General features: G+C 35.3%; 1 non-coding gene across 1 annotated transcript; it reads left to right on the plus strand.

Annotated features, from left to right (window-relative positions):
* Positions 1–1,979: 1,979 nt before the first annotated feature.
* On the plus strand, positions 1,980–2,051 carry TRNAC-ACA (transfer RNA cysteine (anticodon ACA)). Its single transcript has one exon. It is a non-coding gene; the product is annotated as a tRNA-Cys (tRNA).
* The last annotated feature ends 13,971 nt before the right edge of the window (positions 2,052–16,022 follow it).

The following is a 16,022-nucleotide window of genomic DNA, read 5'->3' on the forward strand; positions in this document are numbered from 1 at the left end:
TACTAGTGGTAAAGAACTTGTCTGCCAGTGCAGAAGACTTAAGAGACTCTGGTTCAATCCCTGGGTTGGGAAGATCCCCTGGAGGAGGGCATGGCAACCCACTCCAGTATTTTTGCCTGGAGGATCCCATGGACAGAGGAGCCTGGTGGGCTACAGTCCATAGCATTGCAAAGCATCAGACGTCACAGAAGTGACTTAGTATGCACACATCCATCTGCTGAGATTATCATATGGTTTTTATTCTTTTTTAATATGGTATACCACTTTTATTGATTTGTGTAATTTGATAAATCCCATTTATCATGATGTATGATAGGGCAGAAAGTGAAGAGGAACTAAAAAGCCTCTTGATGAAAGTGAAAGTGGAGAGTGAAAAAGTTGGCTTAAAGCTCAACATTCAGAAAATGAAGATCATGGCATCTGGTCCCATCACTTCATGGGAAATAGATGGGGAAACAGTGGAAACAGTGTCAGACTTTATTTTTCTGGGCTCCAAAATCACTGCAGATGGTGACTGCAGCCATGAAATTGAAAGATGCTTACTCCTTGGAAGGAAAGTTATGACCAACCTAGATAGCATATTCAAAAGCAGAGACATTATTTTGCCAACAAAGGTTCGTCTAGTCAAGGCTAGGGTTTTTCCTGTGGTCATGTATGGATGTGAGAGTTGGACTGTGAAGAAGGCTGAGCGCCAAAGAATTGATGCTTTTGAACTGTGGTGTTGGAGAAGACGCCTGAGAGTCCCTTGGACTGCAAGGAGATCTAACCAGTCCATTCTGAAGGAGATCAGCCCTGGGATTTCTTTGGAAGGAATGATGCTAAAGCTGAAACTCCAGTACTTTGGCCACCTCGTGCGACGAGTTGACTCATTGGAAAAGACTCTGATGCTGGGAGGGATTGGGGGCAGGAGGAGAAGGGGACGACAGAGGATGAGATGGCTGGATGGCATCACTGACTCGATGGACGTGAGTCTCATTGAACTCCGGGAGTTGGTGATGGACAGGGAGGCCTGGCATGCTGCGATTCATGGGGTCTCAAGGAGTCGGACATGACTGATCTGATCTGATGATACTTTCAATGGACTGTTGAATTGAATTTTCTAGTCTTTTTTTGAAAATTTTTGCATCTATAGTCATCAGAGATATTAGCTTATACTCTTCTTGTAGTGTCTTTATCCGGCTTTGTTAGAGGATAGTTATGATCTCGTAAAATGAACTTGAAAGTGTTTCCCTCTGATTTTTGGAATAATTTGAAAGGATTGTCATTAATTCTTCTTTAAATATTTGGTCAAATTCACCTATGAAGTCATTTGTTCTTGGAATTCTTATTTTTGAGAGATTTTGACTACTTCTTCCATATCCCTGTTATTAGTCTATTCAGACTGTCTATTCATTCGTGATTCAGTTTTGGTGGTGTAGGTTTCTAAGGAATTATCCTCTTCTTCTTGGTTATCAAATGTATTGCCATATAATGATTTTTGGCGTTTCTCTATATTATTTATAAGTTTCCTCTAAAATTTTAATTTTATTTCAGTGCCCTCACATTTTGTCTTAGTCTAGCTAAAAATTGTCTATTTTGTTTATCTTAAAAAATCCTTAGTTTCATTGATCTTTTCTAGTGTTTTTCTGGTCTCTATTTCATTTTTTTCTGCCCCAATCTTCATTGTAATTTTTTTATTCTGTTAACTTTGGGCTCAGTTTTTTCATTTTTTCATGTTTTTTGAGGTTTTACACTGGGTTGTTTGCTGTCTTTATTTTTTCCTAATTTAGGTATTTATCACCAAAAACTTCTCTCTTAGAACTGCTTTAACTGAATCCTATAAGTTTTGATATGCAGTGTTTCCATTTGTTTGTCTCAAGATGCTTTTGGGTTTTCTTTTTGATTTCTTTTTTGATTCATTAGTTGTTCAGGAATGTCTTGCTTGTTTTCTAAATATTTGTAAATTTTCCACATATATTAATTTTTAAAATTTAGGGACTTCCCTAGTGGCTCAGATGGTAAAGCATCTGCCTACAATGCAGGAGACCCAGGTTCAATCCCTGGGTTGGGAAGATCTCCTGGAGAAGGAAATGGCAACCCACTCCAGTATTCTTGCCTGGAAAATTCCATGGACAGAACAGCCTGGTAGGCTATAGTCCATGGGGTCGCAAAGAGTCGGACATGACTGAGCGACTTCACTTCACTAGATCTGGTAACGATAACCCTGAATGTGAGACGGCAAAATAGACACAGATGTATAGATCTCTGCTAGTGTCTTTTGGTGGTATCACATTCACTTTTTTCTTCATGATACTTGTAGCCTTGTGTTGCTTTGCACACCTGAAGAGGTGAATACATCTTCCCATGTTTACTGACTGGTGTTAGCAAGTAGATTTCTTCTGTCAAGTTCCAGGATGATGGCACTATTTTCAGTCATGGTAGAGCTGGGTTGCAGCCAGTCGTGTAGCTGCTGCTGGGTCTGTAGTAGGATCTGTATTTGCGGGCCTTTTACCAGAGGTTTGGGCTCACATGCGTTGTGTCTGGTCCTTGGGTGAATAGGACTCCCTCTAAAACCTTGGTCAGTAGTGCTGGCACTAGAACAATGGTATGCTTTAAGGTTCACAGATGGGCTTGTTACCAGGCACAAGGATGTGTGCAGCTCTCTCTGGGTCTCTGGGTGTGCTCTTAATAAGTTGCTAGGCAGAAGTAGCCCCTGACAACAGCTGAGGACCAGAACAAAGTCACAGGGCTGCTTCAGAATCCATTGCTGAGACCAAATTCTGAAAGCCTGTCCCCTACAACATGGAGGGGTGTGCCTCCTGCCAGGTTCCTGGTTGGGCAGGACTGTCCCCAGACCATGGCTGAGCAGGATTGTTGTTGGGCCACACGATTACTTCAGGATTCACAATCAGACTAATGTCAATGAAGCTGCCTCTGGAGGCATATTAGGACATGTCTCCCTCTGGGTGCTGGGACATCAAAATCACTCCTGAAGAAGTGTGGTTGAGAGGGGCTGGGTGACAGGCTTCAAGATCTGCATCAGACTGAGGTCTGTGGATTTGCCTCCAGGAGCATGGCTGGGCTAGTCATGCATTTTTCACTTCAGGTCTTAAGGCCTCTACCCCTTGGTTCTTAAGCATTTTTCCAGCCCTGGAGGATTTTGTCTGAATGTTACCAGACATCTTTGCATCCTCAATATCTTTGGAAAAAAACAAATATTATGATTTATTTTGTAAGCACATGGAGATCAGTAGAGAGTAAAGACTCAACTTCTGGTTCTATAAAGTTATTTTGAAAAACAGGTTGAAGTCATGATAGTGGTGTTTAAAATGTCCAAAAATATGTATTTTTACAGGAATAGCCAATGCTAAGATGGAATCTATAAAGTAATATATGTCTGTGTCTGATACACTTTCTTCCTATATGTGAAAATAAAAATGACTTTAGATGTCACATTCTTTCCTTGACCAAGCTGAAGAAATTTTCAGAGAAGAATGGCTTATAGTGGTCTGAGAAATCTTAGCAAGAACAGGCAGCTATTTCAAAGTTTGTCAGAAGTCTTTTTTTTTTTAATTGGAGTAGTGAATTCAGCATATTTCTTTGCTTTTTTTTTTTCTTTTTTTTTTTTCAATTTTTAATTGAAGGATAATTGCTTTACAAAATTTTGTAGTTTTCTGTCATACATCAATAAGAATCAGCCATGGGTAAACCCATGTCCCCTCCCTCCCAGACCTCCCTCCCATCTCCCTCCCCATCCCACCCTTCAGCTTGTCACAGAGCCCCTGTTTGAGTTCCTGAGTCATACAGGAAATTCCCATTGGCTACCTATTTTACATGCTGCTGCTAAGTCGTTTCAGTTGTGTCTGACTCTGAGCCTCTCCATAGATGGCAGCCCACCAGGCTCCTCTGTCCCTGGGATTCTCCAGGCAAGAATACTGGAGTGGGTTGCCATTTCCTTCTCCAATGCATGCACGCTCAGTCGCTTCAGTCATGTCCAACTCTGTGCAACCCCATGGACAGCAGCCCACCAGCCTCCCCTGTCCACAGGATTCTCCAGGCAAGAATACTGGAGTGGGGTGCCAATTCCTTCCCAATCTATTTTACATAAATTTCTATGCTGAAAGCTTGCTTATAAAAGCCTGTGAAACTCTGGTCTAAGATGTGTACACACACTTTCCCCCAGTGAGGGTACAGAGTGTCCTTTTTGGCCACTGTCAGTAAGAAAACAACTAAAAAAATATAAAAGGATTGATGACATCAGGAAAATTTCTGTCTAACCTACATTTTACTTCTACCACCTATTTAATAAACTAACAGACTCTGAAAAATCAATATTAAATTATTAATATTAAGGAAAAACGTACAAAGAGTACTTATTTGCATTAAGAAAGATTTTTCTACTTATTTTTAAAAAACTAAGATAGGTACTCTCTGTAGGGATTTAGGCATTTGTTTAGGACCACTTATTAGGTAACTGCATGTCCCTGTTGTCCAGCATAGTGGTCCTGGCATAAATATAAATAATGCCACAATTTTGATAATAAATTATATGTTATCTTTATCATTGTTACCCTTGACTCTCCTAATTAAGGAGAGTCACAAGGTAAAAATTTTAAATACAAATACAGTGGTATGCTGACAACAAAAATTCATCCTAAATGAAAAAAAAAAAAAAGAAAGATGGTCATAGAGGGCAGGGGAGGTGGTGGTGGGTCAATCATGTTATTGCCACTTTATTTTATTTTTAAAAAATATTAAAATTGTATTGATTTAAAAAAAAAAAGAAAAGAAAAGAAAGGGATAAAGGATATTTGAAATGACATCATGAATCAACATAAAAGTTGGATTAAATTTCAATAAAATTAATTTATTCTTTACTTTAAAAGATGCAACTATTACATTAAAAGCATACATAGAAAATAGAATATAATTTAAAATTATATGCTGTCTTAGAGTTCATTTTTTTTATATTTTGCAATTCAATCAGTGAGGTTAGATTCAGTATTTAGTATCCAGACCTTGTGAGTATATTATAGCATGGTAATTATAGGTAGATATTAAAAGACAAGCAGCTGCACAAAAGTTTATTAATTTCAAATTCTATTTTATCATGGAATTTCATTCAAATACCTACTATCATATCAGGTTCAAGAATGTTTTATATAGGAACCTCCATGGGGGTTTTATGGAAAAACATTTAGTGAAAAGGTATATTCTTGATAAATAGACCAGTTATCCTCATCCTGACTGCACACCTGAATCATTTTAAATGTTTTATTTTATTTATTTTTTGATTGAGCTGCTTTTGTCCAATTCTCAGAAGACCTAATTCGCTAGAACGAATTCAAAATTCTGGGTTTTTGAAAATGGTCTGTAAGCAATTCTGAAAAATGGCTTTGTTTTTAGAACATTGCTCTATGGTTTTGGCTTGGACTTTCAAATATCTTGTGTGGTCTCTTGCTCTGGTGAACCAGACTGGACTTCTTTTATAGCTGTCACCTAAAGCTGGGGTTAGGCTCAAGCTGAGTAGACTGCTGCTTTCTTGTCTAAACCCATGGTTTAGTCTTCACTTCAGGCATCTTATATAATACAGTGACTATAGGTGAAGGATTATAATAATACAAAAAAGAAAGTCTGCGCTTTAGTGATAAAAAAAAAGTTTCAGTAACTTTCCTCTTTAATTCTTTTTTTTTTTTTTTTTCCTTGGAAAGCTACTCTGGTTTGTCTTCTTAGTATCTTCATATCGTTCTAACAGTACATGAGAAAAGAGGAAATCCAAGGGAACATCTCTCAAGAAAGAATAGCTCACATGAAGGATACATAGTCTGATACAAGAGAAAACCAAAAGAAGATCCTTGGTACTTAAGAATAATTCTCTTAGCAGTATCTGTTAATTTTCCAGCTTCTCATATTTTAATGTTCTCTTATTAGAAATTACATAGAAAATAGTTACTGATAAGAAAATCTTCCTGAATTTAGTGTGACAGTGTATTGGTCCCATTTTTGAAAAGGATTTGAAACTAAGTATTCAACAGATATTATGATTTAGATGAAGAAAGTGAAAAACTACAGATAACCTGCTGCAGCTACAAAATAATTCATCCAAATTTTAGTGAAACTTTGTAGTCTATGACTTTAACAATTTACTAATAAAGAAGAGTATTTTCTGTTCTTTCAAAGTAATTAGTCTAGTAGCTTTTTTTTTTACAGTTAAATTTATTATTGCTTTACCTGATATCATTCTAAGTAGAAAAATTTCAAAATATATGACCATTTAAGCAGAAATATAAAAGCTTTGTTTACTCTGTGATATTTCTGAATGTCAAAGAGTAATTCCAACACCTAGGTTTAAAGAATACTGTAAACTTCAGAAAGCATATTTTGCTATTCATAAATGGGGAGGCAGATTTAATTCTAAGAAGCAGTAAGTGTATTGAATTCTGCCAGATAGTAGAAGCATTTGTAATAGTAAGAAGTCTATTGGTGGCACATTGTCAATATTAATTGACTGGGCAGAAGAAAAAAATTCAATGATATGAAAAATTCAGGAAACTGGCAAAGAATCTTTAAGAATAGAGTTAGGAATGTTTGTTTTGCACTCTATTGAAAAGAAAATCGATAGCTGCTTTTGACACCATTCAGAAATATGTGTTTTCATCAAATGCAAAATGTATTGTCATAAATTTAAGATACTTTGGATGAAATTATTCTGAGATTTTAGGTTAAATATAAAAAATATGAAACGATGCCTCAAATCAAGCTAACACATTAAGACTGACTCTTGGACTTAGTATTTAAGATTTTTGTATAACTGTATACACATACATTGGGACTTCCCTGGTGGCTCAGATGGTAAAAGCATCTGCCTACAATGCAGGAGGCCTGGGTTTGATCCCTGGGTTGGGAAGATACCCTGGAGAAGGAAATGGCAGCCCACTCCAGTATTGTTGCCTGGAAAATCCCATGGACAGAGGAGCCTGGCAGGCTCCATGGGGTCACAAAGATTGGACACGACTGAGCAACTTCACTTCACTTCACTTCATACACATACATGTGATGTATATATAGGAGTATAAGGAGTTTAGACTGTTTTCTTCTTCACTGATATAAGCCAAATGAAATTCTTTAGCGTGCTATAGTCAACATATAGGCAGAAAGTTGGTTAACAGAGTGTACTGTTACAGCTTCAGTTTTATGTTTTCAATGGATTTAATGTCACACATCAATTAGGCTGATAAAAACTAAACTTATATTGGTCAAAGACATCTTTAATGTGATAACTTTGCAAAACTAGCTAAAAGAGAGAGTGGGAGAGAGAACTTGAACTTTCCCTTAGAGGGCTTCTCATGGCAGGCTGAGGAGGGCTGCAACATTGATTTACAGTTGATCCAGGACCTTCAGATGCCCCTGCAACAAGCTCCCCTAATGTCAGAAGAATCCTCCAGGTAAGAGGCAGAGAGGCACTGATGGGGGAAGATTAAGCATGTAGATAATTGTCTACCTAGGCTTCAGGTGAACTTGGATGTGAGCAAAGGAAGATGGCAGAGCATTCTCAGAAATCTGCAACTACAGGGAGAAAATGAAGCTTTTGTGAAGAGAAATAAAAGGGTATGTTGAATTCCAAGACTGGGGAACCTGAGGATTGTTTTGGTGCATATGTTGAGGCTTTCTGCATTGGTTAGATGAATGCATTTTGCATCTACTCAGAGATTCTCTGTAAGAAATCTACACATTTAAAATTGAAAGTGAGTATTTAAAAGTATTCTCATTTAACTATACAGAATGTAATCTTGTTTTGTACTTCAAATATTTCCAGAAGTAATTGAAGTTAGAAGCTGCCCACCAATAATTCAGAATGCTTTTACGGAGAAGGCAATGGCACCCCATTCCAGTACTCTTGCCTGGAAAATCCATGGACAGAGGAGCCTGGTAGGCTGCAGTCCATGGGGTCGCTAAGAGTCGGGAACGACTGAGCGACTTCACTTTCACGCATTGGAGAAGGAAATGGCAACCCACTCCAGTGTTCTTGCCTGGAGAATCCCAGGGACTGGGAAGCCTGGTGGGCTGCCGTCTCTGGGGTCGCAAAGAGTCGGACACGACTGAAGCAACTTAGCAGCAGCAGCAGTAGGGACTAAATATTTAATCAGCAAAAAAATATTGAATGTCTGTGCCAACCATATTGTAGGCTTAGTTAATGACCTCTGTTAATAGAGAGTATCAAGCATGTAAAGTTGTCAACAAAAAATCAGCAGCAATATAAGTTGTCTGGGAAAAGAGCTGTGGAAGGCCAGAGAACAGAATAACTGAGACTTCAGTGAAAAATGTAGGAAGGGGAGAAATTTGTCCTTGGTACTGAAAGCTACATAGATGCTTCCTATGGAAGAACTATTAATAGAAAACACCCGTGGCTGATTCATGTCAATGTATGGCAAAACCCACCACAATATAGTAATTAGCCTCCAATTAAAAGGAAAAAATAAAAAAGAAAACAATGTTTGAAATTACTATGTAGTACATGAAAAGCAGTAATTTCAGGAATTAATTTGGAAAATATTCAGCATTGTAATATTATTTTTCTCCTTTCTTCATTTCTACAAGTTTCTAAATAAGGTTTTTCAGTTTTCTTCATATAAGTCTCCATATCTGGGGAAACCCCCAAATTTTTATATCTTGTCCTTTAATTATTTTCCTGAAAAGTTAACAGTTGGCACAGAAAAGAACCAATAATGTCCAAGGGCATATTTATCATATACATAGACATTTGTAATGGAATACTCAGTATTCTGGATATCTTTCAAGTGATTATGTTAGGTTTTCTAGGCATAAAATTATGTCACTTAAAGTAGTGGTTATAATCTTTAATAACTTCTAATTTACTAAAAGCTTTTAAAAATAAAAATGGATGTTGAATTTTATGATTTGCTTTTTTTTTTTTGAAATCTTTAGAGATGATCATAAGTTTTTTTTTCCTTATTTAAATTATTAATGTCAAGAAAAGCATTAGTGGATTTCCTAATGTTGAACTGTCCTTCTGTTCCCAGAATAAACTCTACCTCAGCAAGTTCTACTCTTTTACTGTACTGTTGGAATTGATTTGCTAATAATTTACTTACAATGAATACATCTATCCTTATAGGTCAATATATACTATTATTTATTCTTTTGTGCTCTATCTTAATCAGGTTTTAGTTTCAGAGTCATACCAGCTTAGCAAATTGAATTAGGAACTTTCTACTATTTTATAGTCTCCATAAGTTTATATAGCATGATAGCAATCTACTCTACTGTGGAAGTTTTAAAAGACTATGCCCATCTATTTGCACCAGTGTTTCTTGTCTCATATTTTGTACCATTATTTTTACATTATTTTACACTGTTCTACAATTTTAAACAAATTTTTATTATTCCTTTTGCCATATGGGCTTTATTTTGTTTGCTTTTATTTTTTCCAGTAATTTTTCAAATTGTAATTTATTGAGCCTTTGTTATTATCTAGAACTATTGATTTGTGTGCTTTACCTACTTTTATCCTTAGAGCATCAAGGGGAATAAGTATTAATATCCCCAGTTTGCTTTAGTAGAAACTGCATCTTAGTAAGTTTCAATAACTGGCTGAATGTCTTAATGTCCTAGTTCTTCATTAGATTTTGCGCTTCTGGGGACACTGTGTCCTGTGCATTATTACGTCCTGGGTTTTTTTGCATGATTCCAGGCAGATGAAAGATACCCAATAATTATTGCGCAGGACTGTGTCTGCCTGACCCAAAGATCTTTCCATGAGCCACTAGGTAAAGGAGGAGGACTGCTTCCGTTTCTTATGGTGATTGTGTCAAGGGAAAACAAACCAGGTTGTTATTTTTCAGTTCAAAAAATTGCAAAAAAGCACAAGTTTTATATTTACTTTTGCTAGTTAACTTTAGGTATAATTTACTTGCAATGCAAAGCATACTTTTGTAGCATAGAACTGAATTAGTTGTGACAAATGTATGACCTCATGTAATCACTACCTAAGTTGACATATACAACATTTCTATCACTAAGGAAAATTTCCAGCAGGCACTTTGCAAACAGGCTCCCCTTCATCTTTGTCACTAAGCAACCATAGAATTATTTTTCCTCAGTATGAGTTAGCTTTAACTATTTCAGAATGTCATCTAAAGGAAATTATACAAAAATATGCTTTTCTTATATCTGCCTCTGTTCACTTAGCATAATGTTTCTGAGATCCATCCATGTTGTTATCAGAGTTAATTGCTCTTTATTGATGGGTATTATCCCTCTTTATGAGTATACCACAATTTCTTTATCCACTTCCCTATTGACGGGCACTTGGGTTGTTTCCAGTTTTTGTCTAGTATAAATAAAATGTCATAAACATTAATGCTCATGGGATTTTGTGGGCCTTTGTATTTTTCTTTAGTAAATACTAAGGGATAGGGTTGCCTTGTTTCCTATCTTAGAGGGAGAGCATTCAATAGTTTGCCATTAAGCATAATGTTAACTGTAGGTTTTTAATACATGCCTGTTATCAGTTTCCAGAAGTTCCATTTTATTTCCAGTTTCCCTTAAGTTTTTTTTTTATCATGAATACATGCTATTTTTAAGTATATTTTTGCATCTATTGAGTTAAAAATGAATTTTTCTTTTATTCTGTTAATATAATAATTTTTAACATTAGAATATTAAACCAACCTTGCTTTCCTGGATAAACTCCATTTTATCTTGATGTATTTCCCTACTTACATATTGCTCCGTTTTTCTCTAGTGCCATTTCCCATAGATTACAGCTGCTTCAGCAGGACGGAATTCTGATTCTGTGGCACCTCCCCAGCTCCACAGTTCATTGTCCTTTGCTTGGTCTCTGTCTTCTTGCATAATCATTAAGAAATTGTTGTTCAGTGGCTCAGTTGTGTCTGACTCTTTGCAACCCAATGGACTGCAGCACGCCAGGTTCCCTGTCCACCATCTCCTGGAATTTGCACAAACTCATGTTCACTGAGTTGGTGATGCCATCCAACCATCTCATCCTCTGTTGTCCCCTTCACCTCCTTCCTTCTATCTTTCCCAGCATCGCTGTCTTTTCCAATGAGTCAGCTCTTCACATCAGGTGACCCAAGTATTGGAACTTCAACATCATTTCTTCATTCAGCATCATTTCTTCCAATGAATATTCAGGATTGATTTTGCTTTGGATTGCCTACTTTATCCCTTTGTAAAGGGCCCAGGGTGATTCACCTTGAGTTTCGTTTCTCTCAAGAATTTAGTCTTTTGCTGCCCATTGTTCCGTGACTGCTAACAGTTACCTCATACTCATGCAGGTTTATAGTTACGTATGAAAGGAAGGCTAATTGTCCATCAGTAGTTACCTTGTTATGGCCAGTATTGGACCCAGAGGCACATATAAATTGAATTTATTCAGCTAAGAAGGAGAGATTCAGTGGAATAAATTCTCCATCAACTTTAGAAATTTATATTTGTGTTATGTATGGCTAGGGAACAAACACCCAGGGGAAGTCAGAAAGAAAAATCTATAACTTTTCATAAATTTATTATGTTTAAAAAAACACAGAACTAAATAATAAGCTTTTATTTTAGCTTACATGGCCTATAGTTTATGATGTCATGTATTATCAAAAACATATTTAACAACACTTGACATGAATATATTCATGATGAATATAAATGATGAAGACAAAGCTTTTAATAAATATGAGAAAGATTTTTTTTTCCCTGCATCCTATGTTTCAGGAAACAGAGAAAAGATAATAATCTATGAAGAAAAAAAAGAATATGACCAAAGGTATTCTGAATTGCGTCTTTAATGTCCACCTTAATCTTCTGGGAGATGAGGCCTTGTAATTATACTTCTTCTGAAAAAAAATAAATAAACGTCCAAAGATTGTTTTATAATTTTTTTTAAATCACAACCTTTCTTCTTAAGAGAAAACTTTTTTATTTCATGTTTTTCATTCTTTGAGGAGAAAATTTTACTCTTCTGTACATACTTACTGAATTTTCATGTCCAAGTATATTAGATTACTCCTGTTTGACTTGATAGAGTTGATGTTCCTTCATCTTCTCACTTCCTGAAGTACACCTTCTCTTTCCCTCTGCCTGTAACACACACACGAGCACACAATGTAAATGTCCACACACTTGTACAAGTACTTCATTTTTATTATATTGTATTCAAAAGTTAAATATTCATTTTTGAAGTATGACTTTACCCTAAAGTTCTTGTGGTTATGAATTACTTTGGATAGGCTTTGGCTTTATAACAATGTTTATACACATTTTGTTAGACTCAACTTATATTTACCTTGCTTATTAATTGCTACACCACCAATCTTTCTTAATAAAACCTTCCTCTACTTGAATTCCTAATATGACATATCTATTGAGGTATTGGTGCGTCTCACACAGCAATGTTTTACAAGACCAATTTCACAATTTATGAAATTTATATATTTTAGAAATTTATTTGGATATTTATTTAGACTGGTACTGTCATTTCATGTAAATTTCAATTTGCCCAGGTTAAACCTAAGTTATAGAATTTTCATTTCTATTAATGGTGGAAAAGTATGATACCAATGAGTAAATTGTTTCTTTACAAGTATCCACTATTCTAGTTAGCAATAATCCTTGGATTTTTCAACCAAAAGGATATCTGTTAGAGAAGAAAATAGTAGTTTTTTGGCAGTTATGGCTTCACTACTTCAGAATGTGATGCTTTAATAAACCACAGATTGATTTTATCTATCCAGTATCATTGGCTTAGAGCTGATGAAAATTTTCTCTAGCTCTTTTAGCAATCTTAACTGTTAACAGTGCAAATTGTTCTCATTTTTCTGTATATTCTTATATCTTTAAAAGAGGTTTTATAAAGAGTTTGAGTCTTTTAGTCATATAATATTTAAATTGAAACCATGATAGCTGTTATAAAAATCTTCCATGACCTGAGAAAATTTCTTTGTGATCCATTTCCTTTCAACTATGAGGGTTATATTTATATTTCTATAATCTCTGTGAGTCTTCCTGATATTTGAACTCCACATAGTCATTAATCATTATTCTTTTATGTGCTTTTTTGTATTTGTGAGATTCAGCCAAGTCATTGTGTATAGCAGTAACTTGTTTATATATTTATTTTGAATCATAGAACTCTACTGGATAAATATATCACCATTTGTTCATGCATGCTCATGTTGGTAGATATATTTATTTTTTTCTAGCTTAAGAGAAATCATGAATGAGGTTTCAATTAAGATTAATAAAGAAGTCCTTTCTCAAACATTATGCAACCATTTTTCCCCCATTGTTCAACCTAGGAGTTGAATACAATATTTTGTCTATTAAAAGTTTTTATTATTGTGTTTATAGTTTTCTTTATATATTGCAGATATAATTTTTTTAATCTGTTATGTGATTTCTAAATATTTTTCCCTATCCTATCTGTATCTTTCAAAGAACAGAAGGTCTTAATTTGGTAATGCAGTACATCAAGTTTTTCTCTCACAGATCATGTTTTTGATGTTATATTCTACTCTCTCTTATTATTACATAATTTTAGATTCCACATCTATGTCAGTTATCCATTTTAAGTTAATTCTCATGTAACAAACAGGGTATGGGTCAAAGTTAAATTGTTTTCATATTAATATCTCTGTTGAAAAGACAATGCCTTCTCCAATAAATTTCATTTACACTCTTTAAAAAATAAAATAGCTATCTATGTGTAAGTATATCTCTATATCTATTCTGTCTAAAAACATTCTTTCTATCTTTTTGTGACTATGACTTTTTTAGTTACTGTAGCTTTATGTAAATCTTGAAGTCATATTAGTTCTCCATTGTATTCTTTGACAAATTTGTTTGGCTATTCTAGTGGGCTTTTCTCCATGAGAAACAAGAAAAAAGTCAAATAAATAACCTAACTCTACACCTAAAGCAACTAGAAAAGGAAGAAATGAAGAACCCCAGGGTTAGTAGAAGGAAAGAAATCTTAAAAATTAGAGCAGAAATAAATGCAAAAGAAACAAAAGAGACCATAGCAAAAATCAACAAAGCCAAAAGCTGGTTCTTTGAAAGGATAAATAAAATTGACAAACCATTAGCCAGACTCATCAAGAAACAAAGGGAGAAAAATCAAATCAATAAAATTAGAAATGAAAATGGAGAGATCACAACAGACAACACAGAAATACAAAGGATCATAAGAGACTACTATCAACAATTATATGCCAATAAAATGGACAACGTGGAAGAAATGGACAAATTCTTAGAAAAGTACAACTTTCCAAAACTCGACCAGGAAGAAATAGAAAATCTTAACAGACCCATCACAAGCACGGAAATTGAAACTGTAATCAAAAATCTTCCAGCAAACAAAAGCCCAGGTCCAGATGGCTTCACAGCTGAATTCTACCAAAAATTTAGAGAAGAGCTAACACCTATCCTGCTCAAACTCTTCCAGAAAATTGCAGAGGAAGGTAAACTTCCAAACTCATTCTATGAGGCCACCATCACCCTAATCCCAAAACCTGACAAAGATGCCACAAAAAAAGAAAACTACAGGCCAATATCACTGATGAACATAGATGCAAAAATCCTTAACAAAATTCTAGCAATCAGAATCCAACAACACATTAAAAAGATCATACACCATGACCAAGTGGGCTTTATCCCAGGGATGCAAGGATTCTTCAACATCCACAAATCAATCAATGTAATACACCACATTAACAAATTGAAAAATAAAAACCATATGATTATCTCAAACGATGCAGAGAAAGCCTTTGACAAAATTCAACACCCATTTATGATAAAAACTCTCCAGAAAGCAGGAATAGAAGGAACATACCTCAACATAATAAGAGCTATATATGACAAACCCACAGCAAACATTATCCTCAATGGTGAAAAATTGAAAGCATTTCCTCTAAAGTCAGGAATAAGACAAGGGTGCCCACTTTCACCATTACTATTCAACATAGTTTTGGAAGTTTTGGCCACAACAATCAGAGCAGAAAAAGAAATAAAAGGAATCCAAATTGGAAAAGAAGAAGTAAAACTCTCACTATTTGCAGATGACATGATCCTCTACATAGAAATCCCTAAAGACTCCACCAGAAAATTACTAGAACTAATCAATGACTATAGTAAAGTTGCAGGATATAAAATCAACACACAGAAATCCCTTGCATTCCTATACACTAATAATGAGAAAACAGAAAGAGAAATTAAGGAAACAATTCCATTCACCATTGCAACGGAAAGAATAAAATACTTAGGAATATATCTACCTAAAGAAACTAAAGACCTATATATAGAAAACTATAAAACACTGGTGAAAGAAATCAAAGAGGACACTAATAGATGGAGAAATATACCATGTTCATGGATTGGAAGAATCAATATAGTGAAAATGAGTATAGTACCCAAAGCAATTTATAGATTCAATGCAATCCCTATCAAGCTACCAATGGTATTCTTCACAGAGCTAGAACAAATAATTTCACAATTTGTATGGAAAAACAAAAAACCTCGAATAGCCAAAGCGATCTTGAGAAAGAAGAATGGAACTGGAGGAATCAACCTACCTGACTTCAGGCTCTACTACAAAGCCACAGTTATGAAGACAGTATGGTACTGGCACAAAGACAGAAATATAGATCAATGGAACAAAATAGAAAGCCCAGAGATAAATCCACGCACATATGGACACCTTATCTTTGACAAAGGAGGCAAGAATATACAATGGATTAAAGACAATCTCTTTAACAAGTGGTGCTGGGAAATCTGGTCAACCACTTGTAAAAGAATGAAACTAGAACACTTTCTAACACCATACACAAAAATAAACTCAAAATGGATTAAAGATCTAAACGTAAGACCAGAAACTATAAAACTCCTAGAGGAGAACATAGGCAAAACCCTCTCTGACATACATCACAGCAGGATCCTCTATGACCCACCTCCAAGAACATTGGAAATAAAAGCAAAAATAAACAAATGGGACCTAATTAACCTTAAAAGCTTCT

The sequence above is a fragment of the Bos taurus genome, chromosome 5, assembly GCF_002263795.3.
Source record: "Bos taurus isolate L1 Dominette 01449 registration number 42190680 breed Hereford chromosome 5, ARS-UCD2.0, whole genome shotgun sequence".
In the NCBI taxonomy this organism is placed as follows: Eukaryota; Metazoa; Chordata; class Mammalia; order Artiodactyla; family Bovidae; genus Bos; species Bos taurus.